The 25724-nt window shown below is 40.0% G+C and overlaps 1 protein-coding gene across 1 annotated transcript in view; it reads left to right on the forward strand.

The window, feature by feature from the left end:
- Positions 1-4846: 4846 nt before the first annotated feature.
- The window catches only part of large2 (LARGE xylosyl- and glucuronyltransferase 2), a 292118-nt gene continuing 271240 nt past the window's right edge, over positions 4847-25724 (forward strand). Inside the window, exon 1 of the mRNA XM_060923414.1 lies at positions 4847-4904. The gene's annotated coding sequence lies outside the window, so the exon portion shown is untranslated. The remainder of the gene's footprint in view (positions 4905-25724) is intronic.

Consider the following 25724-nt stretch of genomic DNA (forward strand, 5'->3'; position numbering starts at 1 on the left):
GCATATATATTTTGCTATATATATATATATATATATATATATATATATATATATATATATATATATATATATATATATTTTTTAATTTTGATGATATCGATAATTGGACAATATCCTTTAAAATGTGGTGTGTGTGTATATATATATATATATATATATATATATATATATATATATATATATTAATATAATATAAATTTTTTTTTTTTTTTAAATACCTGAGTTATAACTCATTCCTTGTTGCTTAAGCCTCACTCACTCACTCACTCACTCACTCACTCACTCCCTGCTGTAAGTGCTTTGGACACGCACGGGTCGCGCAGTTTGGTAGCTTGCAGCCGTGCCGCAGGGTCACGGTGAACCCGGGGGAAAGTTTGGGGGAGGAGTACAGGCAAAGTACTTGTCAAGTATAGGTTGCACACCTGACTTCCTCGAGGCGTGGGAAAATTGCGCCGTTCACCCATGGAAAGCGTATATCTGTCACACATGATCAGTGAGTGTGGCGTGGATGTGATTTTGCATTTTACCAGTTTCCTGCGCTACGAGTTCAGGCCGCACTTGTGAAGCATATGTGATGCATGTATTTAGCACGTTACAATCACTCATAACTTGCGCGTGATACAAGCCAGGAGTGGGTATAAAACCAGCGTGTCTGCAACATTCTGCATCTGTCTTTTGGCTGAAGAACATCGGAGATTTATAAATTTTCAGTTTAAAGTTTAGAAAATGGGACCCAAGAAGAAGGAAGCAAAAGTGAAGTAACCCAGCCTGAAACAGCAGAGGGGGAGAAGGAGGAATAATTTTGATGATGGTAGCAGCACCGGCTAGCCCTGCACGGACAGGGAGAAGTATGCCTTCAAGCCGGCAGAAGGCACAACACCCTGCCAGAGGGATTTTCACAGGTAAATACACATGCTTTAAACATTCATTTCAGTATCTATATGCTTATGTAATTAATATTATATATGCTGATTTCCATGTATGTTTCAGCTAATGACACCCAGAAATTAGGACATTGCAATCCCATCATCGCTGTCAGGCCATTGTGCCATGCTCAGTGATGAAGACATCCCGACACCCCATCCCACCACTCCGTAGGAGCAGGACAGCAGCTCAGAGTCAGAGCGTGTTTCAGTGCCCAAACTGTTGGGTTATTTAGTTGGGATTTTTTACAGTTTTATTCCCTTAAACATGAGTATAAGGGAATAAAGCATTTTATTATGATAAAATGTGTTATTCCCTTATACTCATATTTTATATCATGTTTTATTGACATTTGCATGGTAAATTAAGCATGTACTCAAAAACAGCAAATGAGGTGGTCTTCTTCCCTTCAACAATGCTACACGCTACACGATTGGTTCCTTGGTTCCTCCCCAGTATATACAGTGGGGCAAAAAAGTATTTAGTCAGTCACCAATTGTGCAAGTTCTCCCACTTAAAAAGATGAGAGGCCTGTAATTTTCATCATGGGTATACCTCAACTATGAGAGACAAAATGGAAAAAAAAAAATCCAGAAAATCACATTGTCTGATTTTTAAAGAATTTATTTGCAAATTATGGTGGAAAATAAGTATTTGGTCAATAACAAAAGTTCATCTCAATACTTTGTTATATACCCTTTGTTGGCAATGACAGAGGTCAAACATTTTCTGTAAGTCTTCACAAGGTTTTCACACACTGTTGCTGGTATTTTGGCCCATTCCTCCATGCAGATCTCCTCTAGAGCAGTGATGTTTTGGAGCTGTCGCTGGGCAACACGGACTTTCAACTCCCTCCAAAGGTTTTCTATGGGGTTGAGATCTGGAGACTGGCGAGGCCACTCCAGGACCTTGAAATGCTTCTTACAAAGCCACTCCTTCGTTGCCCGGGCGGTGTGTTTGGGATCATTGTCATGCTGAAAGACCCAGCCACGTTTCATCTTCAATGCCCTTGCTGACGGAAGGAGGTTTTCACTTAAAGTCTCACGATACATGGCCCCATTCATTCTTTCCTTTACACGGATCAGTCGTCCTGGTCTCTTTGCAGAAAAACAGCCCCAAAGCATGATGTTTCCACCCCCATGCTTCACAGTAGATATGGTGTTCTTTGGATGCAACTCGGCATTCTTTCTCCTCCAAACACGACAAGTTGAGTTTTTACCAAAAAGTTCTATTTTGGTTTCATCTGACCATATGACATTCTCCCAATCCTCTTCTGGATCATCCAAATGCTCTCTAGCAAACTTCAGACGGGCCTGGACATGTACTGGCTTAAGCAGGGGGACACGTCTGGCACTGCAGGATTTGAGTCCCTGGCGGCATAGTGTGTTACTGATGGTAGCCTTTGTTACTTTGGTCCCAGCTCTCTGCAGGTCATTCACTAGGTCACCCCGTGTGGTTCTGGGATTTTTGCTCACCGTTCTTGTGATCATTTTGACCCAGCGGGGTGAGATCTTGCGTGGAGCCCCAGATCGAGGGAGATTATCAGTGGTCTTGTATGTCTTCCATTTTCTAATAATTGCTCCCACAGTTGATTTCTTCACACCAAGCTGCTTACCTATTGCAGATTCAGTCTTCCCAGCCTGGTGCAGGTCTACAATTTTGTTTCTGGTGTCCTTTGACAGCTCTTTGGTCTTGGCCATAGTGGAGTTTGGAGTGTGACTGTTTGAGGTTGTGGACAGGTGTCTTTTATACTGATAACGAGTTCAAACAGGTGCCATTAATACAGGTAACGAGTGGAGGACAGAAGAGCCTTTTAATGAAGAAGTTACAGGTCTGTGAGAGCCAGAAATCTTGCTTGTTTGTAGGTGACCAAATACTTATTTTACCGAGGAATTTACCAGTTAATTCATTAAAAATCCTACAATGTGATTTCCTGGATTCTTTCCCCCCATTCTGTGTCTCATAGTTGAAGTGTACCTATGATGAAAATTACAGGCCTCTCTCATCTTTTTAAGTGGGAGAACTTGCACAATTGGTGGCTGACTAAATACTTTTTTGCCCCACTGTATATACCCAGAGTCTTGCCCCTCAGGTCGCGTGTGCTGTGTGCAGGTCACTTGCGCTGCGTGCACACCACACATAGGGGTAGAAAGTGAGATGTACTTCTGTCTTGTGCGCCGCACAAATAGCAAGTGTGGATACTTGTGTAGCATTTCTGAGGCATGTCACTCATACAATGACCGTGCATCACTCTTGAGTCTTACTGTCATCGCAAAAAGCCCCTACTAGCCGCGCTGCTGACTTGGTTCAGGCGTACAAAATGAGTACGGGTCCCGTACATAGTGTATGCATTCTTGATTTGTTGCAAGACCTGTAGAATTTGCATGTGCAGGATCAAAAGTCTCTACGGGCAGTCTGCGACCTTCTGTGGCGCTGAACACACGCAAGTGTTGCGCAAGTCTCAAGCACGGTTTTGCCAATTTTGTTACCGTAGACTGCCCGTAGCAGCCCGTATGCCGGGTTGTGAGTGAGGCTTTACCAATCGCATCTATGGACACAATGTTTCAGAACAACAGCTCTTGTTTATTTTCTTTAAACTTAAGCATTCAAGTAAAAATAATTCATAGAGTCCTCCATAATTAAACTCCAATGTAAATTTGAATGGCTAAATATTCAGGTTCTCTGCTGTGAAGTAAATTGTGTAGCATACGAGCAAATAGGTGAAATATTAGCATTTGTTAACATTGTAAACAAAGTGCTCCATGCATGTTCTGCAAAACATTGCACACCAACTTAATGTATTTTATGGCCATACTGAACAATGATCAACTTAAAGTTACAATCAGGTCCATGTATATTTGGACACTGACACAAGCTTTATTATTTTAGCTGTTTACCAAAACATATTCAAGATCCAGTTATATAATCAATATGGGCTTAAAGTGCAGACTCTCATCTTTAATTTGGGGGTATTCACATCCAAAGTAGAGGAAGGGTTTAGGAATTACAGCTCTTTAATATGTAGCCGCCTCTTTTTCAAGGGACCAAAGGTAATTGGACAATTAACTCAAAAGCTATTTAATGGGCTGCATGGGCTATTCCCTCATTAATCCATCATCAATTAAGCAGGTAAAAGGTTTGGAGTTGATTCCAGGTATGGCATTTGCATCTGGAAGCTGTTGTTGTGAACCCACAACATGCGGTCCAAGGAGCTCTTAATGGAAGTGAAACAGACCATCCTTAGGCTGGAAAAAAAAAAAGAAGAAATCCATCAGTGAGACAGCGGAAATGTTAGGAGTGGCCAAATCAACAGTTTGGAACATTCTGAGGGGAAAAAAAGTGCACTGGTGAGCTCAGGAACTCAAAAATGCCTGGATGTCCACGGAAGACAACAGTGGTGGATGATTGCAGGATCCTTTCCATGGTGAAGGAAAAACCCCTTCACAACATCCACCCAAGTGAAGAACACTCTCCAGGAAGTAGGTGCATCAGTATCTAAGTCTACCATAAAGAGAAGACTTCATGAGAGCAAATACAGAGGGTTCACCACAAGGTGCAAACCATTAATCAGCCTCAAAAATAGAAAGGCCAGATTAGACTTTACCAAAAAACATCTACAGAAGCCAGCCCAGTTCTGGAACAGCATTCTTTGGACAGATGAAACTAAGCTCAATCTGTACCAGAATGATGGGAAGAAGAAAGTATGGAGAAGGCTTGGAACGGCTCATGATCCAAAGCACACCACATCATCTATAAAACATGGTGGAGGTAGTGTGCTGGCACGGGTGTGCTGACTCTGTCAGTTACTGGGTGGGGTTAGGTTTCCCCTAGTGGTAGTTTTAGGTACTGCAGCTTTAATTTGTAGTCACTTCCTGTTATATGTACGAGGCACTTCCTGTTTCAACCATGCCTGTTACAAGCCATATACAAATGTGCTCCTCCAGAAATTCAGCTGTTTTAACCTTGGAGTGGAACCAACAGTGAGTTATTGCTGCAAATTGTTGTTGTAGTCATTTAAGATTATTGTGGTGTTGAAAGTGATCAAAACGCTTAATTTAAGTTAAAACGAGATTGTTGTTAATTATGCTAATGCTAATTGCTAATCATCGTTAGCAATGCTAGTTAGCCACACTGCTGAGTCATTTAGCTTATTGTTAAGCCTCATTTACAACATGCTATACATTGTTTTGTGTGAAACGTTGCTAGTTAGTATATTTTCACTTTACCTGTTTACTTACCTGTGTAAATAGTTTCCTGTAAGAAAAAGATGTTAGATGTTAAATTTCGTTATACTTATCTGATTTACCTACCTAATCTACAACCTGTAAAGAAATTACTTACCTGATTCAGTACCTGTGAAGGAAAAGTAGATTGTAACCAGTGTGTTGCATGTATTTTATTCCTTTTGTAATAATTTTGTATCTTGTATATTTCATTTGTGTTTCAGTTTTACAAATAATCAAAGCACCAGAAGATTTCAGTAAATTAATCAGTTAACCTGGAATCAAGCCTACTGGTCTTTTATTGTTGTTCGCTATCTGTCTACAATACCCCAGAAGACAGAATATGCATGGTTTCCAGTGGCACTGGGTCACTAGTGTTTATTGATGATGTGACGGAAGACAGAAGCAGCCGGATGAATTCTAAAGTGTATAGGGATATACTTTCTGCTCAGATTCAGCCAAATGCAGCAAAGTTGATTGCACGGTGCTTCACAGTACAGATGGACAGTGACCCAATACATTCTGCGAAAACAACCTAGGAGTTTTTTAAGACAGAGAAGTGGAATATTCTGCCATGGCCGAGTCAATCACCAGATCTCAACCTGATCGAACATGCATTTCACTTGCTTAAGACAAAACTTAAGGCAGAAAGACCCACAAACAAGCAACAACTGTCACTGCCTGATAAGGATTCTCAACAAAGTATTAAAAATGAACTTTTTTATGGTAATGTTAATTTGTCCAATTACTTTTGAGCCCATGAAATGAGGAGACTTTGTAGAAAAATGGTTGCAATTCTTAAACGTTTCATAGGATATTTTTGTTCAACCCCTTGAATTAAACCTGAAAGTCTGCACTTCAGTTGCAATTCAGCCGTTTCATTTCAAAACCAATGTGGTGGCATACAGAGCTCAAATAATGAAAATTGTCACTGTCCAAATATTTCTGGACCTAACTGTATATCCAGGGCTGTACATAAATCCCACAAAACTAAAACAGGAGAATATGCCATAACAGGTTTGCTCCATATTATCTTAGGTATTGTACAAAAATATCGTAAAAATTGTAAACAAATATTAAAGGGCATATTCTGGACCAATTTCGTTTTTTTTTTTTATATGAAAGTATGTCCCTTTACACACTCATCCAGAAGGGTAATTTTGCACAAGGCCATCTGTCTACAGCAGAAAAAAATAAAATAAAATGCGTCTGGAAAAATCCCAAGGGAGTCTGGAGCTAGATTCGTGACGTTACCCATGGAAGCGCAAGCAGGTTGTGCGAGCTTTGCACGGTTTAAGTGCACAGCCTGTGTAGACTAAGCGCTCCCATTTCTCTCTCATTGTCCGGTCTTTTGGAAAATTATGAGTACTGATCCCATCAAGATTGGTGTTGCTACACCCTCCTATGATACATCTGTTAACCATTTTAATAATTACATGATAACGAAGAAATTTGCAGAAAACCACCAGGTCATTTTCTCATAAACAAACCAGCGATGACGTAGGATTCAGAAGGAGGCATCCCGCAGATGACGTCATGAAAATCAATGTTTCCCGGGAAATTCAAATGCAAAGTTTTTTTTAGAGGTGGACCAATTTGCCTCAAATGGCTTGATTTTCAACTGAATTTTTCTGGTATTGCGCAAGGTAAAAAAATTGCAGAGAATGCAGAATGTTACAGATATTTGACCAAAGTTTAATATAAGATAGGAGAATTACATTGATCTTGCTCCTGAATTTTCCTGTGATATGCCCTTTAAAATGTAAACAAAATCCACAATTTTAAATCAGATAGACAAACAGTACCAAGTTTTGTTACTATAGCACACACTGGCATAAGCAATATGCTGAAACTCCTGCAGAAAAAAATTGTAGGCCAACTGTTCACATGCACAGGTTATTTACTTCAATTTACGAGCCAAAAACACCAATCTGTCCACAGCATTAGGCTTGAGTGAAGCCCTGTGACAGGTTACAACATTTCCACCTGTGCTGAATGCCCTCTCTGAAGGGCTGCTTGAAGCAGGGATGCATAGATATTTTCTGGCCAGTTTTGCCAGCCTGGGGAAATTGACCTCTTGTGATTTCTCACCACTCAAGTGGAGTGACTTCACTGTCCACCTCAGGGATCATCAGGTAGCTCTTGAGCTAATTTTCAATGGCAGCGGCAAGTGACTTCCCTCCTCTGACTTCTTGTTTTTTGAAGTAACCTCTGAATGATTTTTTGGCCTTTTTGGGTGGCTCCCTGATATCACCACCTGCTGCACCTTCTGCAGTGATACCCTGAGCTGTAGCGGTTGAGAGGCCTGGGGAAGCGCAGTCTTCTTCTGTTGCCATGGTCATAAGCTCAGTAGTGATTTGTTGATGAAATGGCTTCAATCTGGTCATCATTTTAATGTTTTTTAAAGCGGGGGTCAAGTGTGGATGCCAAACTTAAAGGGCTGATGACACGAACATGACTCTATGCAATTTCTTAAATAAACTATACAACATGGCAAACGTTAGATTTCTGTTATAATTACGTGAAAAGAAGCTGTTGTTACGCGAATATCCAACTTTTAATTGCACAGCGCAAGAAAACTGGGTCCGTGGCTCGCGGCCATGCTGTGACGTCAGCGGAAGAACACGCTGCGGTTCACTGGCTGTTCTACTCTGGTTCTACTCAATGGAAATGGCGCATGAAAACGCCGGTGAACTCTCTAGTGCTAGCTCTTCCTCTTCTGGGAGTCTAGAATTGTGTTGATCTCTTCCGAATAGAATCTATGATAGCCTACCCTCTTTACCCTTTGCCTGTCGTTGCTAGGTGGCAGTTACATGAAAGTCGTAAGCTTTCACAAGCAAATACATGACTATCACGCCGACTTTATGATTACATTTATGATTATCATGTAGAATCTATAGCTCTACGTACCTTTATCTTATGTCGTTTCACAACACATGTTCTGACAGGAGGACTGTCTTTGGATCCGGCATAGCTACTAGTAGACCCCCTCCGGAATACTGGCAGTGTTGCCAGATTGGGAGGTTTCCCGCCCAGTTGGGCGGTTTCAAGTGCATTTTGGTGGGTTTTGAACATATTTTGGGCTGGAAAACTTCAGCAGTATCTGGCAACAGATACTGCTGAAGTTTTCCAGCCCAAAATATGTTCAAAACCCACCAAAATGCACTTGAAACCGCCCAACTGGGCGGGAAACCTCCCAATCTGGCAACACTGTGTAGGCACTGCTGATGGTAGTAACACACGTTTGTGCTGAACTGAACACCCAAGAGATTCTTTTAAGCTGGGAAGGGTGTCAAAACAATCCAAATCGAAGTGTTCAGAGCACAGGACGGATGTTGGTGAGGGCTCCCACTTGTCACGAGTGCGCCTGACTTGCTTCACCCACTTCGCATGCAGCTCGGGATCTCTGGGAAACTTGAATAAACTTACCCCATCCTTGTGGGTTTTGGAGTAAAAGCCGGCAACACAACGCGAAGGCATAATAACTTTATATATATAAAATAAAAATACTAATAATGATAAACTGAAAACCTGCCGCATCAACAACAAACTGGTAAGTTAGGAGGAAGGTTCTTTCGCTGACGTCATATAGCTCCTCCTCCTCCTTTGTCTCCTGGGTGCTGCAGCCCCGTCAAATTTGCCCAGATAGCCGCGTTTTTTATCATAACTTGTAAAATAGGCACCTTCGTGAATTAATATATGGATCATCGGGAATTACTTTTTATGTTATAAAACATCGCCAAAGATGTCAAAAACATGTCATCAGCACTTTAAGAGGTCATCCACATTGTCTTCTTTGCATTTCGTGTTTAGGTATTCCAGAACGGTTTCTTTGATTTTGTTTTGGTTAGGTCTGTGTCATGAGACTTAACTGCCAGGACTTCTGTGTTGAGCAATGCCAGGACAGGATTGTGGTAGGAGACTGTTACAACTTGCTCACCTGAAAGCGCATCCGTAAACTCCAACAGAGGACCAAGTGCTTTGCTTAATGATTCTAGCACCTCAACATCTTGCCAGGTTGGGATGAGATGCTGACGCTTTCTGCACCCAGCACATGACGAATGGCCTTCTCTTGTTCAACAAATCGCTCAATCATGTGCTGTCTGGAGCCCCATCTTGTGGGTGATTCAGTGATTAATTTATGTTCAGGAAGCTTCAGCTGTTCTTGAGCATCACTCAGGGCTTTCTTCATTTTCCAGTTGTTGGAAAAAGCTCCAACCACCTTCTTACAAACTCCAATGGCACGGCTTACTCTCGGATCATGTATGCTCCTTTCTGGAAAACATTTCATATAAATGAAACATTTGTTAGCCAATTAAACATTTTGTGATGTAATGATACTCAGGCATGTAGGCCTAATATTACACAGTTGTTTATTATTACTATGGCGGCACGGTGGTGTAGTGGTTAGCGCTGTCGCCTCACAGCAAGAAGGTCCAGGTTCGAGCCCCGTGGCTGGCGAGGGCCTTTCTATGCGGAGTTTGCATGTTCTCCCCGTGTCCGCGTGGGTTTCCTCCGGGTGCTCTGGTTTCCCCCACAGTCCAAAGACATGCAGGTTAGGTTAACTGGTGACGCTAAATTGACTGTAGGTGTGAGTGTGAATGGTTGTCTGTGTCAGCCCTGTGATGACCTGGCGACTTGTCCAGGGTGTACCCCGCCTTTCGCCCATAGATGAGATTATTATTATTATTATTATTATTATTATTATGCTGCATTAGGTTATTGCAGTTTAACATCTTTCATGTGGTAGGGTTGAGTTTGTTAAATTGTCAATTTTTTTATTTTTATTGGTTCTCTTTTATTTTTGTTATCCAAAACAGCTATTTTATATCAAATGCATTTAAAGAGTATTACCTATTAGGTTACTCACCAATGGCAATATGAAGCCGGTGCCCAAAACATGGTAGCCTGGTCCAGCTGTTGATTTGGAGTGCACGGACAACGTTTGATGAACCGCTGTCAGTAGTCATGCAAGCCATGCGATCTTCACTCAGTGACCATGAGGCGAGGGCATTTTTCAGACCAAGGGCAATGATGTCACCTGTGTGGTCCTCTGGAAAGTAGGACGTCTGCAAGCAGTAGCTCTTAAGTAGCCAGGATCCATCAAATAAAGTGCACCGTCAAAGACGGGTAAGGCTTGGATGTCCTGCTCGACCATAAATCAGTGGTTGTTGAAAAGTGAGACACATTTTGCAGTTTCTCCAGCAATGTTTTGTGACTTGACTCATCCAAGTTAGGTAGAGCAGTTTGACCAAAATATTTGCGACTTGTATATCTTGTATATCTTGAGTCTAGGATGTTAAGATGTCTAAAGCCTTTGCTCTCCACCACTTGAATCTGCATCATTTCTTTGGCTATGAAATTAGCGATGGCATTCGTGATGTCTTGCCATCATTTACTTTTTTTGTCATGTGACACGTTTCTGCTGAATGACTCAGTGAGGGTTTGTTGAGTGTGTTGTGCAGATTTACTCTTTTTTTTTTTTTTTTTTTTGGCTGCAGTAGTGCTTGAGGAGTTACAAAGTTTTTCATATTCCTCATACTCTTTCGTGTGGTTAGTTCGCAAGTGGTAGAACAGGTTAGCTGTAGAGCTGAGTTTCACGGCGACAGTTTTTCGGCATATCTTGCATATAGCCGTATTTTGACCTACGTCAGTCTTGTCAAAACCGAACCACCTCCATCCTAGAGAGGTAGACCCACGTCTTGCCACTAATCATCCGATGAGGTCGTTGCGGGGGGCGGAGATTCCTGCAGGTTTCCTCCAAATTAGCATAACCATGCGTGACTCTGATCCATGTGTTGCTGCTGAGGCTGCTGGTGAGAGATCACGTGATCAGTAAGACCATGTGACTGTGAATCCTGCCTGCTGTATGGCTTCTGCAGCACGCATTCGGTGAATAGGGAGTTTCAGTGCACCTTTCTTTTATTTATTTATTTATTTATTTATTTATTTTTTCCTGAAATAATTTCAATACTCTGTCAAATTGCACATCGTCAAAACAACATTTAAGATATTATCGTAGACGACATATATTGCCCACCTCTGCTAATTCTAGAGGTGTGATACGTGTGAAAACTTGACTTGGACATAAAAGCTTTGAAATTATGTCAGTAATGTTTGTTCTTGGTATTTATACAATAAATGTCTCTTTTTCCAATAAATAAATAACATGTGAGCTTTTTGTCTCTTTTTTTCAATAAGGGTATGATCTTGTCTTGTGATCTCCCAATCAGACAAAGGCGGAGCTCAGACCTGCACAGGTCTCTAGTGTTCTTTTTTTTTTTTTTTGTCATGTGATAAGCGGTGCACTGGTTGTCCCCGATGAGAAGACAGGTTTTTAGCCTCTAAATAATTGGCTTGCATAAGTATTCACCCCCTTTGAACATTTCCATATATTGTATCACATCCTAGAATTGAAATGGACCCTTACAGTTGATAAAATTGTAAAATGCAAAATATGGTTAATGAAAGTTTAAAATACAGATCTGTTGGTTGCATAAATATTCACCCTTTCCTGGGTCAATACATAGTAGCTCCACTTTTGGCTGCAGGTCTTCTGGGATGTGTTTTTATGAAGTTTGCATGTTTATATCCTGAATTTTATTTTATTTGTAATATTGCTCAGGCTCCTCGGGTATGAGTGTATTTATACTGAGCTCATATGGCACTTGAACTGCACACAGGTGGACTCTGTTCAACAATTAGCTTATGCGACTTATGATGGCTAAGGGTTTCTCAACTAAAAACTGGTGTGAATACTTATGCAATCACAAAGTATAGTGATTTTTTGCCACACATTCAGTATTATGGGCTATTTAGTAGATTGTAGAGTCATGATGTATAATACCAATTAGTCCATATAATTTCCAGGTTGTAAAAATATAAAATGTGGAGAAATTCAAGGGGTGTGAATACTTATGCAAGGCACTGTAAACTGTCTGATTAATATGGTCATTTGAAGCCTGAGTGTGTTATGAGAGCCATATTGGTGTTTTATATTAAGTCATAATCACTGCTACACAGACATGCTGCTTCTCTTATTGCTGTTTTCCTTTTTTTCCCCCATTCATTCTGTTCATTGGTGCTGTAAACAGTTTATACACATAAAGGTCCATTGTGGAGTTTGATATGACTTAGCTCTGCTGCTTCATGTAGGAGGTGCTGTAGAATGTGCCTCATCAGCCCCTGTACGCCTGGATGGCTTTATAGGCTTTTCTGTCAACAATAGATGATCTATGAAGGTCATATTTTGCTGTTTACATGTGGGTGTCCATGCATGTGGGCATGTGTCTTAAAATTCCATTCCTATGCATGACTCTATTAATACCCTGGCCTCTGGTTTTCACAGCACCATAGTGCAAATCATTTAAACTCTATTTTATCTGAAATGGCCATTGTATGTATAGGCACTTCTAATGCTCACCTCTGCAATTGTTTTCAACCAAGCCACAGGTCATGTATCTGCATGATGCATGTAATGAAAATAATTAGTTGGTCAGCAGTATGCTCTAAAGAGCTGTATTCAGCTGTTCTCTCCTCCTGTAGGGATTTCTAGGAATACAGATTTATTTCAAAGCCTCTCAATAAATTTACATCCAAACCGGCTTCCGACACCTGCGGGGGATGGGGAGGAATGTGGCAGCTTGAAAAAGTTGCTTTCTGAAAACCAGCTATCCTAAGTTTGCCTCACAGCTCCACATAGGCCAATAAAGATGTGTGGAGGTGGAAACTGGTGGTAGCTGAGACTGCATCTGACACCCTCTCTTCAAAAGTGATCATCACAACACATTGTTCTATCACAGGGAATCAGTTATTTTAAATATATTTTTCATAGAGAGGTGAAAGCATTGTTATAAGCACGAACCACACATCATCTACATATTTTCTTGAATGAGTTGGAGAAACAAATGCTACATCATTTAATTTCCGTAATGTAATTCACATGTTTTTAACCAAACGGATGAATGTTGAAAATTAAATGTATTCCCAGTACACATTTGTTACAATACATTTTACAACATCCATCCATTATCTGTAACCGCTTATCCTGTGCAAGGTCACGGGCAAGCTGGAGCCTATCCCAGCTGACTATGGCAAGTGGCAGGGTACACCCTGGACAAGTTGCCAGATAATCGCAAGGCTGACACGTAGAGACAACCAACCATTCACAGTCATGGTCAATTTAGAGCCACCGATTAATCTAACCTGCATGTCTTTGGACTGTGGAGGAAGCCGGAACACTCGGAGGAAACTCACGCAGACACAGGGAGAACGTGCAAACTCCACACAGAAAGGCCCCTGTCAGCTGCTGGGCTTGAACCCAGAACCTTCTTGCTGTGAGGTGACTGTGCTAACCACTACACCACCGCGCCGCCCACATTTTACAACACTGCTGTTGAATTCTTTAATCTGATTTGGTCAGATGGTGTTATCATTTTCAGTAGTTCCTGCTGAAAGGTAAATGCAATGAAGAATTCTTGGGTGTCCTTGGCTTTGGGACAAAGGACTGTGTGCTTCTTGATAACATGACAAGCTGTTTTTGTCTTATTAACTTGAATAGAGGAACCAAAAAAAAACCACAAGTGATAATAGGTGCTAACATTTCATGGACATCCCACAACTGTAAGTAATGTAATTATAAATTGGCAACAAAAACACACACACACACACACACACACAGTACTGTGCAAAAGTCTTAGGCACATGTAAAGAAATGCTGTAGACTAAAAATGGCTTAAAAATAATGAAATATTTCAACATAAAAAAAAATACTATCAACAGCAGTAAACCATAATAAATGAAAGTCAATATTTGGTGTGAGATGACCCTTTGCTTTAAAAAAAAAAGTCTCCAATACAATGAGTGCAGTTTTATAAGAAAATGAGCTGTAGGTGTCAGTAAACCTGTTGAAAGGGAACAAACTACAAACATGGGACACCTTGAACTACAGTTCCCATGAAACACAGCGCCCTCTGTCTCCAGCCTATTGAAACTCCGCTATCTCTCATTTCCTTAATCACCTGTCCCTCTATTTAAGCTACTCAAACAAACACACCAGTGTGAAGTATTGTTCTGTCTGCTCAGTTCATAACAAGCCTTGTTTCTTTCTGACTGCTTCTCATATTACTGACCTTTTGCCATTTCTCTCATGTTTTCACTCTTTGACTTCTCTTTCCTGCGTTGTTCGCCAATTGCCCGACCCTTGCTAGTTTCCCTACTCTGATTCTAGTCTCTTGTCTTGGCTTTTTTGTCAGTCTGTATCCCACTCTCTTCTGTGCATACCTCTGTAAGTGCCTGCATTCTAACCGTAGGTTTTACTGAGTATCTTGCAGAACCAGCCACAGCTCTTCTGGACACTTTGACTGTCACACTTGCTTCTTAATTTTGCAGTAAAACCCAGTAGTCTTCATTATGTTTTATTTTTTAATCTGAAAAGTGATATGTAATATGCTGTTCAGACAGAAACTTTTATTTTTCTGTAACATTTAATTTTGTGCTGGAAAATGAACATTTGGAACTGTAAAATGTTTTTGTACTGATTTGATAACAGAAAAGTCATAAAATATAAATCTATAACAAAGTTTGAATGAAAAAAAAAATAGGGTGCCTCAGACTTTTGCACAGTATGTAGTTTAAAAATGTTGGCAAATTCCTATCTTGTAATATGCGAGAGGAAAAAATTCTTGCTATTATGGGGGAAAAAATCCTTTGCTATAGTAACAGTAACTCTATTCCACAGTGGCCACATCGCACCACCATGCTGTTGATTATTTTCCTATAGCAGCTTTCCCAGTCATGCTTTATTCCGTACTTAACAGTTTAGTAAGTCAGAGCTGCATTTCGCTTTCAAGTCAGCACAGTGGAGCTGTTTACCTGAAATCAGTGTTTAGGGACTTGCTACATTTTAAAATTAGATTACCTTTTCAAGTTTAAATCATAATAGTTGACAAGCTAAGGAAGAGTCACGCAAGCACTCAGCTTTAATCAGGCTGAAGTTTAAAAATCTCTAATCATGGTTTTAAGTAAACATGACCTTGCGATTCTGTATTAAAACAAGAGCATCCTTGTAAGTTTCAGTGTGCAGCTATTTTATTTAAATAGATAACAATAAAATGTATGCTTTCACATACATTTTCTTGCTGTTTACTATTGCCCCCTTGTCTGTTCGATAGCTGAGCTCATCCTCCTGGTCTGAAATACAAGGGAAGCTCAGGGCCTCCTGAAGTTCATCTCAGTCAGCTCTCAGAAGTAGTTTTAAGCATAAACAAGCCCTTAAGCAGTAGGATGAGTCCTGAAAGAAACACTAGGTTCTGCACTGGAACCTGTTATAACAGTCTGTTTTTCAGTTCTACTGTGCCTTTGACTCTTATGATTATTAGTTTTGAATCTCATAAAATATGCAGTGTAACCATCACCAGAACAGAGAAGCAGTGACACTAAAATATGACTTCATTTAGCTTCCCATTTTTAGCTCACGCATGTGACCTGTATCTCGAATGCAAAAATGAGAACAATTTTAGATGTAAACATGGGGATTCTCTCCATGTTACCAAAATTTGGTCACCTGCTAGTTAGAACACTGCTTTTGTGCTCGCTTTCTGGATCCATGGCGCGGTGTTCCAAGCGATGTTGCCCAGTGGCGTCACGGCAGCTGTGCAGGTGGTGTGGGACATGCCTTCATGTGCCTTTTGGTGGGATTAGGGGCAGCTATGCCACTGGAATTACATCCTGACCCTCTTGCGGTAGACCCTTTTTTTTTTTTTTTTTTTTGGTAAAGCAACCTTGGGTGTGAGAAAGGCGCTATAGAAGTTGAATTTATTTATTATTACTAACCAGGGAGATTGATGACTAACATGCTCTTTCTCTGAGTCACTTGAAGTCAACCTCAGCATTTTTTTTTTCAAATTCCTGCTCATGCTGTGTCACAGGGCAGTGTAACACACACTGAAGAAAGGGCCATCTTCCACGTACATGAACTCTGAGATGCCTACGATTAACTAGTGTCACTTTGACTGATAGGGGAGAGAGAGTATGCCATCCCTCCCACCAGAGAGCACAGCCAATTTTACTCTCTTGACCCCATCCATGGATGACTGTAGCAAAGTGTTCCCAATTTATAAATTTGCAATTTTCAGTTTATTACTTACCTTCTTCCAAAATACTTTTTCCTCTCTTGCACTTTGAATATCATACCTCCTATGTAATCAGCTGAATTAAAAAAAAAGCATCATGATGCATCATCCAGCATCCCTAATGCTGCCTCATAATAATTGTATATAAAGAAAGTTAGATGTTTCAGAAATTATTTGAGTTTTGCAAACTTCCATAGATCGCACATCCAGCAAACTGAATTCTTAGAAGGAAATTTGATACTCCTCCTTGAAATTTATCCAAAAGAAGACAATTAAATGGCAGTAGTCTGTATGCTAAAGATGTGCATCAGGATTGGGATTACCTCAGAACACATTTCAGGAATTTGGAAACAAAAACAATAAGTGTGGGAGCAGGGAATAAAACACCTCTACTTTAGGATGCCTTCTGAATGTCACTGACTTCCTCAAATGATGCTTATGCAGACAATGTCATCCTGAATGGAGCAAGGACTTGGATATGGTATTAGGAATTGCTGATGCTTGCAGTATTTTGCATGTAATTCTAATATTATAAAACATAAATGGTGCATGCTTGGTACATGCTAAGTAAACACTCATGTCTTGAACTCTCCTCACCTCCCACTTTCCACCTGATCACTCTGAGATGAATTATAGCATGGCCCAAATTCTGGAAGCAGTAAGTTTTAGTGCTGACAAAGGACCAAACTGACGGAGGGGGGAGACAATGTTAAATATTCAGAAAGGGCAGTGAAGTTTGATATGCTGTGTGTGACAGCTGCTCTGTGTCAGATTTAATGGCCATGTGGAGAAAGACAGAGACGAATTTTAGACAAGGTTTCCCTACTGGAGTAAAAGTGTAGAAAATGTGGTGTCCAGATAAACAGAAGAGCTGAGAAGAGCAAAATGATTTTACTTGAAAGAAGAATTTTGTCCTTCAGATTTGACTTTTGTCAAAGCATCCTCCACTGTTAGAAATAGGGGTACAGTAGGAGTCCATTTCTGTCCCCCAAGGTACAATCTACGTTAATGTACCCCCTACAGCTCATTATTCGACCTCAAGGTAACTGTGTGTACCTTTTTAGAGCCAAAAAGGTACATATATGGTCCCAAGCAGTATATAAAGGGTACAAATCAGTACCTTAGAGGGTACTGCCCCAATGACAAGCTGTTGTACCCCTAAAGGTACAATAATGTACTTTATTTTCTGAGAGTGTCCTTTTGCAGCAACTGCAGCCTTGCAGATACAGACCTTTTGGCTTTCTAGCAGTCAAGGGACCAGAAGGTTGCTGGTTTGATTCCCTGGACTAGCAGGAATGGCTGAAGTGCCCTTGAGCGAGGCACCTAACCCCCAACTGCTCCCCAGGCTGCTCTGGGTATGTTGTATGTCGCTCTGGAGAACAGCGTCTGCTAAATGCCATTAATGTAATGCAATGTAATGTAATTTGTTGAGGTAATCTCAGGAAATTTCACCCCATACTTCTTGAAACACCTCCCACAAGTTGGATTGGCTTGATGGGCACTTTTTACGAACCATGCGGTCAAGTTGCTCCCACAACAGTTCAATAGAGTTGAGATCTTGTGACTGGTCCATTATAGATAGAATACCACCTGACTGCTTCTTCTCTAAATAATTCTTGCATCTTGGAGCTGTGTTTTGGGTCATTAGCCTCTTAAGAGGAAATTGGCTCAAATCAAGTGTCATCCACAGGATCTGGCATGGCCTTCCTTATGCCTGGGTTTCAGTCACATGACTTTTCTTAGCGGTTTTACCGTAAGTAAAATAGCTGGTGGTCTAAACGGCTGCCGTAGTGCAAACAACTAGCGATAACTTAGAATATGCTCGTAATCTAGAAGCCACTGCTCACTTTAGATATATTCAGAAGATTGCTATATGCAATGGAATAGACCCCTACAGTCTGGGAAAGAAGTATTTGTCATGTGATCTCAAGCTACCCTTCAGTAGAGTTCCCTGACTTCTTGAAATATCTGGTGTTGCAGACATTTCTTCTACACCGCAAAACAGCATGGAAGAGTATGGAGGCTTACAGCTTTTTTTTTTTTGTATGTGGCTGGGTAAAGGACCTCGGTATCAGTCACTGCTGAATGAATCCTGTATTGTTTTTGCCCGTGTAAGTATTGTGTTTGGGGTTGTGGGGTGTCTTTTTTTTTTTTTTTTTTTTAAGCTTTTCGTTCGTGTCTTTACAACAAAGTGCTGCAAGTTTAATTGTAAACAGTTTGCTTGATTCTCACTTGTGTTGGCTCTTATCTCTCAGGTAAATTATTCACAAATATCATCAGAAACCCCTTTAAAGACCTGGATCTTGGTTAAACAAGAGGGAGAAGTGATCACGGCACATTGTAACTGTATGGCTGGGTAAAAATTTTGTCACGAGCTTCATGCATATGGACTTTGTGAGGAGTAAAGAAAGAAACAGCTGGGAACTTTAGTGCTTCATGAGTAAAAAAAAAATATCATAAAATAATGACACACAGCAAGAAAAGTACTTGGAAAACACAAATGACATAGCTGAGAGGGATGTACAAACCTTTCACGAAGTGATCACTGCAAACTCAAGCATGCTTCGACTCGGCTCCCTTCGATTTCAGCGAGAGGTTCAAAAGCCACCTTTCTTGACGTCTTTTTGTGAAATCCTGTGTTTGTTCAACCTTTTTTTATTAGGTCATGGGGAACCCTGAAGAAACTTTTATAAGTTTCACGGTTTGATTGATTCGAGCAACCTCGTTGGTTGCAATTGCATTGCAATCCAATGCAAGTGTAAGGTATTTTTCATGCGAGCAATGCACCTTCTCCATGCAAATGCTTTGTCAGCTGAGCTTTGGTAGACCACCAGCTAAAGTTTTGAATAACTAATGAGGCAGATGTGACGTCACGTGAAACGCAGCAATTCTTGATTCTTATTATCATGTAGAAGCCTCCCACTTTAGCACCACCCAAGCAACCCCAGACCATGAACTTTTCTCCACCATGCTGGACAGATATTGTCAAGCACTCCTCAAGCATCTTTTCATTTTAGTCTGTCTTAGAAATGTCCTTCTTAGTTTTCCAGACACCTCAAACTTAGATTTGTCTGTCCATAACCCCCCCCGAATCTTCCTCTGTCCAGTGTCTGTGTTCTTTGGCCCATTTTAATCTCTTCTTTTTAGTGGCTCAGATATAACTTTTTCTTTGCAACTCTGCTTAGAAGGGCAGCATCCTGGGAGTTGCCTCTTGACAGTTGACTGAGACAACTGTTTCTCAACCTGGAGACTCTGATATACTTGTCCTCTTGCTCAGTTGTGGACCTGGACCTCCCAATTCTATCCTGGTTAGAGCCAATTTGTGGTATTCTTTGAAAAGAGTAATACACACTGTTGTATGATGTCTGAAGTTTCTTGGCAGTTTGTCACATGGAATAGCCTTCCTTTTTAGTCACATTTGGAAGATGCCTCTGGACACTGACAGTAATGCATCTATGTCTGAGGACTACAGTTGTCATGAACAGTTTTGCACTCAAGTTTCCATCAAGGAACAGTTTATAACATCCACAAAACAGACTTCATGTTAAAACTATAATTTTTTTTCTGGTTACACATTTGCACTTTGTGACTATACAGGACAGTTATAGAAGTTTAATTTATAATCATAAATTTATAATCACACTATCTGTTATCACCCAAATGATGATGGGTTCCCTTTTGTGTCTGGTTCCTCTCGGGGTTTCTTCCTCATGTCATCTGAGGGAGTTTTTCCTTGCCACTGTTGCCACAGGATTGCTCATTGGAGATAAATTAGGGATAAAATTAGCTTAAGTCTTTAATTTTCTGGAAAGATGCTTTGTGACAATGTCTGTTGTTAAAAGTGCTATACAAATAAACTTGACTTTTTAGAACAAGAATAGACTGACAAGTTTCAGAAGAGAGTTGTGGTTTTCTGGCCATTTTGAGTCTATAATTGAACCCCAAAAATGCTGATGCTCCAGATACTCAACTAGCCTAAAGGAGGCAAATTTTATTCCTTATTTAATCACACAACAGTTTTCGACTGTGCTAACATAATTGCAATGGGGTTTTCTAATGATCAATTAGCCTTTTAACACAATAAACCTAGATTAGCTATCACAGTGTGCTGTGCTGTATTTATACTGTTTTATATTGTTTGAGTGTTTAGTCTACAACCCCAATTCCAAAAAAGTTGGGACAAAGTACAAATTGTAAATAAAAACGGAATGCAATGATGTGGAAGTTTCAAAATTCCATATTTTATTCAGAATAGAACATAGATGACATATCAAATGTTTAAACTGAGAAAATGTATAATTTAAAGAGAAAAATTGTGATTTTAAATTTCATGACAACAACACATCTCAAAAAAGTTGGGACAAGGCCATGTTTACCACTGTGAGACATCCCCTTTTCTCTTTACAACAGTCTGTAAACGTCTGGGGACTGAGGAGACAAGTTGCTCAAGTTTAGGGATAGGAAAGCTAACCCATTCTTGTCTAATGTAGGATTCTAGTTGCTCAACTGTCTTAGGTCTTTTTTGTCGTATCTTCCGTTTTATGATGCGCCAAATGTTTTCTATGGGTGAAAGATCTGGACTGCAGGCTGGCCAGTTCAGTACCCGGACCCTTCTTCTACGCAGCCATGATGCTGTAATTGATGCAGTATGTGGTTTGGCATTGTCATGTTGGAAAATGCAAGGTCTTCCCTGAAAGAGACGTCGTCTGGATGGGAGCATATATTGCTCTAGAACCTGGATATACCTTTCAGCATTGATGGTGTCTTTCCAGATGTGTAAGCTGACCATGCCACACACACTAATGCAACCCCATACCATCAGAGATGCAGGCTTCTGAACTGAGCGCTAATAACAACTTGGGTCGTCCTTCTCCTCTTTAGTCCGAATGACACAGCGTCCCTGATTTCCATAAAGAACTTCAAATTTTGATTCGTCTGACCACAGAACAGTTTTCCACTTTGCCACAGTCCATTTTAAATGAGCCTTGGCCCAGAGAAGACGTCTGTGCTTCTGGATCATGTTTAGATACGGCTTCTTCTTTGAACTATAGAGTTTTAGCTGGCAACGGCGGATGGCACGGTGAATTGTGTTCACAGATAATGTTCTCTGGAAATATTCCTGAGCCCATTTTGTGATTTCCAATACAGAAGCATGCCTGTATGTGATGCAGTGCCGTCTAAGGGCCCAAAGATCACGGGCACCCAGTATGGTTTTCCGGCCTTGACCCTTACGCACAGAGATTCTTCCAGATTCTCTGAATCTTTTGATGATATTATGCACTGTAGATGATGGTATGTTCAAACTCTTTGCAATTTTACACTGCTGAACTCCTTTCTGATATTGCTCCACTATGTGTCTGTGCAGAATTAGGAGGATTGGTGATCCTCTTCCCATCTTTACTTCTGAGAGCCGCTGCCACTCCAAGATGCTCTTTTTATACCCAGTCATGTTAATGACCTATTGCCAATTGACCTAATGAGTTGCAATTTGGTCCTCCAGCTGTTCCTTTTTTGTACCTTTAACTTTTCCAGCCTCTTATTGACCCTGTCCCAACTTTTTTGAGATGTGTTGCTGTCATGAAATTTCAAGTGAGCCAATATTTGGCATGAAATTTCAAAATGTCTCATTTTCGACATTTGATATGTTGTCTATGTTCTATTGTGAATACAATATCAGTTTTTGAGATTTGTAAATTATTGCATTCTGTTTTTATTTACAATTTGTATTTTGTCCCAACTTTTTTGGAATCGGGGTTGTATGTCTAGTTCCTATCTAGAGTATTTATACTGTTTATATTGTTGTTGTTTTTTCAATTATTCTATTTTTATTTATTGCTTTGCCTGTTTGCACCGTTGGTCAGAGAGGACTGATATTTCATCTGTGCTGTATGTCGAGCATGTATAGCATATTTGACAATAAAGTTGACTTGACTGTAGGAACACAGGAGTGATGGTTGCTATAAATAACCCTCTTTAGGCCTGTAGATATTTCATTAAAATCACGGGTTTCCAGCTATAAAAGTCATTTACAATATTAACAATTTCTAGACTGTATTTTTGATAATTTTAATATTGTTTTAATTGAAAAACGTACTTTTACTTCAAGACCAAATGACTACGTGGCCCCAAGCTTTTGCCTGGTAGAGCAGTGGCTATAATTCCAACAATTATCAACAGCTTTTCAGATTTACCAATAAAAAACAATTTTACAAAGGTGAGTTTCAGTTACAACAGTTATTATTGGTTAATTAATCAACCGGAAGACACCCCCCCCCCCCCTTTGATCTTGTCGTCTGATGACACAGCTCGTTACCTGAGATGAAATTTTTTTTAGCGCGATCAGCAATTTAAGGAAAACCCGGACGTTATCATTGCATGGTGGAAAGATCACGGACATGTTTTTACTTCTCAAATTCACCGATATTTCATGATATCCTTGTTGAAACCCGCTTTGTTTCTTACTCTTTCATTTGACCGTTGCCTTTTTGTATCTAAACACACGTTTGAGAAGTCACGTGAAGTGTCGATAATAGTGATCACTTTCACCAGTGTCCACCATTATTAACACCCCATGGAATTAAGTGACATTTACAACTGTTATGTATCAATTTTTGTGTAACGTTGTTGAAGTAGATGACGTACTTAAAAAAAAAAGTGCTGTGATTTTACAACTTTTTTTTTTCTGATCCATAACAGAATGGAATGCTTAGGCAGCTGGGCCATAGAAGGTTCACGCTGCACGCTGCATGCTGCACGCTACACGTTCACGTGAAGAACCGGACCCTGGGCCATTAAACTTCATGCTTGGACGTTCACGTGTTGCGTCTGTTCTACTTTGACCGAGTAACCAACAATATGGACTCTTCGGATGACGACGATTGCCTCATTCTGCTTTTACTGAGACAGAGGAAGAGAAAAAGGAACAGAATTTGGAGCCGAGAACACTTCCTTCTGAGAGAAACCCGTGGTGAATTTCACCGAACATTCTATAATCTGCTTGACAATCCCGATGAAGAACTATTTTTCAGTTATACCATTCAATTATATTTTTTCTGAAGTTTTCCCCTGAAAGCATAGAGTTATCTCCCTAGACCCGTTCTGATTGGCTGGCGCGGCGGTGACCGCATGCATTGACTGGAATTTCCGTCTTCACGCCTAGAAAAAAGTGTGCATGTTCATTTCTCGCTTCACGCGTGAAGTGTGCAGCGTGCAACGTGAACGCCGTTCTATGGCCCAGAGCAAGTCATGCTACGTTTGTCCACTTTTCTTTACACGCGTGTAGCGTGTAGTGTGCAGCGTGCAGCGTGAACCTTCTATGGCCCAGCTGCCTTATAGAGTATTTGGAATCCTATTGCAATAAATAGAATTAGACGAGAATTAAATTCCTAGCCTATAAAAGATTTCATGCTTGAAATATTCAGATTTTTCTATTCCATTCAGAAAATATTTTTCAGTTTGTTGTAAATTTCTACCACATATTACAATATCAGTAGACATTTTATATTTTTAGATGTAAAAATATAATGTTTTGGTTTGAGGAATGACGTGACTTTTGACCTGGATTTTCATGTGGTAATAATGTCAATTGCCTGCTGACGTTTATTGGTAAACTACAAAACTAGAAATTAATACAAACAACAAATAATTTACAAAATGAGATCTGCTAAAATACTTAAAGTGGGAAGAAAGTGGAACAAAAAGATTTTCTAATACAGGTTAAAAATGATCAGTTCACTTGTTTACAAACATTAGAATTACTTCCTCATTTACATAAGCACAGACATCGATATAAAAGATATTTTGTACTAAATATAAGTCTATGTAAAACAAATTTTAAATAAAAACTGTCTTGTTGATACCACATACTGATTATTTGTTTATAAATAATCATCTGGATGTTGATAATTGTGGATCAGATCAAGTGTCACATGATCTGATATGCTAAGTAATCGGGAATGAACACACTTTTTTCCAGTGGAAGTTTTAGTAATTATTCATGCACAATTTACATATTGAAATTGAGTCTTTTCTACTTTTGCAATGGCCAAAAGATTGTTAAGGTGTCAATAATTGTAGCCACCACTCTAGTGTAGTTTGGCTGATACCATTTATAATGTGAGGAATAAAACACGAAAGGGCTCTAACAGCAAGCCCAGGTGTATTTTATTCCTCTTATACTATAGCAGTGTGCCAATGATTACAGTTGAATTTTTAAAAAATGGCATGTACTGCTTTTCATTATTTTCATTCATTTACAGTTACATTCAGCTATAATGTTGTGGAACAGACACTCACTGGCCACTTTAATAGGAACTTGCTCTTGATTCTAAGATTCCTGTTCTTGGCTGACAGGAGTGGAACCCAATGTGGTCGTCTGCTGTTTCATGCTGAGATGATTTTCTGCTCACCACAGTTGTAAAGAGTTGCTATGAGTTGCTATATCCTTCCTGGCAGCTGAAACCAATCTGGCTATTTTCCTCTGACCACTCTTATCAACAAGACGTTTCCACCCACAGAACTGTCGTTCACTCAGTGTTTTTTGTTTTTCGTACCATTGTGTGTAAACTCTAGAGACAGCGGTGTGTGGAAACCCCAGGAGATCAGCAGTTTCTAAAATACTCAAACCAGTCCATCTGGCACCAACATCCATGCCACAGTGAAAGTCACAATTTTTCCCATTCTGATGTTTTAAGTGAACATTAACTGAAGCTCTTGATTTGTATCTGTATGATTTTATGCATTGTGCTGCTGTCAAGGGATTAGCTGATTAGAGAACTGCATACAACACCAGGTGGATGGGTGTTCCTAATAAAGTGGCCGGTGAGTGTATGTGAAATTGAAACTGATAAGACGAAAGTACTTAGCTTGTCATGCTATTGAGTGTCAGGCAGCAGAGATGGCAGCAATTGCAGAGAGTGCTTTTATTAAAAATGACTGGCAATAGCAAACAAATCCAAATCATGAGGTAAAGATCAAAATCACAAAACAGAGAAAGGGTCAGGTGATGTGCAAACAGAGTATCCAAGAGCAAGGCAATAATAAAAATATAGGAAACTAGCAAACTAAGGTCAAACCAGAAATGGCACACATGGAATAAAGGCTTGGTACAGCAAGTGAAGGTAAAGGCTGAACAAATACTTTGTGAATTCTTAGTATTTTGAGACTTTGTGTGTGTGTGTGTGTGTAGGTGATTGCATACACCTGAACTCAATCAGCAATCGGGTGACTGTGAACATGGTAAGTGGATGTTGTGGTCCAGTTCACTTTTTAATGTATTGGCATGAATTAATACAAACCTGTGATTTTCCTTAATGAATGTGGAAATATAGTAATGTATATTATGGTGATAACTACCTAACCATATTGGTTACGATAAGTGCATTACGACCCAGTGAGTTAACAACTGTGGAGCCACAGTCCTTATACCTTGCTACTAAAGATTTAG

The sequence above is a fragment of the Neoarius graeffei genome, chromosome 6, assembly GCF_027579695.1.
Source record: "Neoarius graeffei isolate fNeoGra1 chromosome 6, fNeoGra1.pri, whole genome shotgun sequence".
In the NCBI taxonomy this organism is placed as follows: Eukaryota; Metazoa; Chordata; class Actinopteri; order Siluriformes; family Ariidae; genus Neoarius; species Neoarius graeffei.